This window comes from Poecilia reticulata, linkage group LG21, assembly GCF_000633615.1.
Source record: "Poecilia reticulata strain Guanapo linkage group LG21, Guppy_female_1.0+MT, whole genome shotgun sequence".
Lineage (NCBI taxonomy): Eukaryota > Metazoa > Chordata > Actinopteri > Cyprinodontiformes > Poeciliidae > Poecilia > Poecilia reticulata.
Genome location: NC_024351.1, coordinates 22314080 through 22316252, shown reverse-complemented (window position 1 = coordinate 22316252; position 2173 = coordinate 22314080). Strand labels below are relative to the sequence as shown.

The window sequence follows — 2173 nt, the reverse complement described above, 5'->3', positions numbered from 1 at the left end:
ACCCTCGTGGAATCAATTAGGCATTGAGCAAATTATTCACAGAATCCATTAGCTGACTGAAGAGGCAGCTCTCCAGAGGCGGGTTCCACAGGTGGGCCTGCTGCTGGCTAACTCATGACCTCAGATGTTATGTTGCCGTGGCAACAAGCATGGGAGGAAAAAGATGAGCATTTCCTGAATAAGACCATCAGACCTAATCGTGAATCAAACAGCACAACTGGGGTGAGGAGGAACTGGCTGTGCTCATTGRGAGGAGTGCGACACTGCAAAWGTTTTTGTAATTGGAGTCAAAGTTACGAATAGAAACAAAAAATTCTCTCCTGTCATCTCTCCTTCAAAGGAGAGATGACAGGAAAACCAATAAGTGGAATATGTACAGGAATGTAGACAATGAGTTTCACTCTGAATTAAACTAGCTCTTTGCCGTCCTTCCTGTCACCAGGCTATTATTCTATTATCACCTCATTTTCATTCAGATGTGTTCACATCCTGTGCTGCCGAAGYATAGCAGGTCCTGCGATGGCAGCGATGATGGCGTATGCTTCTCTCTGGAGGAAATTACTGCAAATAGGAATTCAAGCTTCTCTGTCTCTCTTGGGGCGGTACAATTAATCAACAGTATATACACATTGATCATGACACATGATCAATGTGAATAGATGATACGTCATAGAATTTTCAATCATTTCACTGAACTATGTGCCTGGAAAATACAAAATACTGACMCTTTAAGAATAAAAAACCCAGCTGTGTGAAGTGAAAACTGGATAAAACAATAAAGGCCACATCACCAGTTTGGCAGTATTTCAGATATTTAAAACAAACAAAAAAAAATCAATAATTATTGATAGACCTATATAAAATGCTCACATTGTGATATGTTTTTTAACCATATGGTCAATGGATGAAAAATATTTGGTTCAACTAAATCAGAATATAACCACAACTCACATCTTCCTCCTAATAATTACGTAGTGATTCATCAAGATCAGTTTTTTCCCTGGAAGGCCTACTGTTTCTGAACAAGGTCAGTGCTTAGCCCAGTGATTATGACACACACAAACGACTACACATATCCAGCAGTGTTTACAGGGTGTTGCTCTGCTTTAGACTATAAACTGTGATCACTGGTGGCCTGGCCCATTTTTACAAGGGTGCAATCACAAGCTCATTCACACTCAGACAGGGCTCACATTGATGGTGGAGTAGGCTGAACTGCACTTGGCCATCGGCTGTCTGGTAGAGCCTCGAGTTTCGGTGCTGGACAGTACAGCTCAGTTTCACAGACAACTCAAAGGTAAACYGAGGGAATGCATTCATGTTGTGGTGTCAGATACTTGTAGTGTTTGAGGGAACTAGTCATCTGTTGCCRATTYCTTCTATTGCTCGCTCCACYACAAGAGCTGGGAACCAGTTTCCACAGCTGCCACTCATTCCAGAGTTTTCCCTTTTTAAATGTACTTTTAGATGTGTTGTGAGTTTCTGTTTCACAGAATGAAGCTTACCAGGGCAAGGAGAACATCGATTTCATTTGACTTTTTAATGGTGTTTGTGTTCTGAAACAGCAAGAGAGCCCATGTTTACACCACGGAYCAGCCGCTAGCCCTCAATAGCGCCACTGTATCACCTTCCACCAAGTGACCTGATGAGGAGAAGTGACAGGGGACTTGCCCCCACATCAAGCATCACAACCAGAGAAGTACAAACCCATCATCCTGTCCATGTCTTCCCAATAAGAGAGTTAGCAGCTCTTATGCAGCATCAGAGAAGCTACAGGGAAAGCAGCCTGATCCATCTGGCTGAGGTGTGGTTAACCTTGCTAACTCCAGACACACGCACAAACATGGATAGTTTTCATTTACTCCAGAACAGAACACAGGAGAGGGGTAGAAGGAATGAAGGGGGTCTAACTGTGTTTGTGAATGATAGATGGTATAACTCTGGATATTTATCTATCAGAAACATTCCACAGTAAGGCCACTGAGCTGCTAGCTGTCAGTATAAGGCTGTATTAGCTACCTCAAAAGTTTAAAGTTATGTCTACAAAAGTTTATGCAATTGTGAAGTTATTGTGACAACTGTATGACCTCCTCTACTAATTTGATATACTCTAGTCACCAGCAGAGTCGGAACACAGAACCCCAAGGCCTCATGTCTGATCTCTGGAGATGTT

General features: G+C 42.4%; 1 protein-coding gene across 1 annotated transcript in view; it reads right to left on the bottom strand.

Moving 5' to 3' along the window:
- The window catches only part of enah (ENAH actin regulator), a 94759-nt gene that overhangs the window by 90030 nt on the left and 2556 nt on the right, over positions 1–2173 (bottom strand). The window lies entirely within an intron of this gene.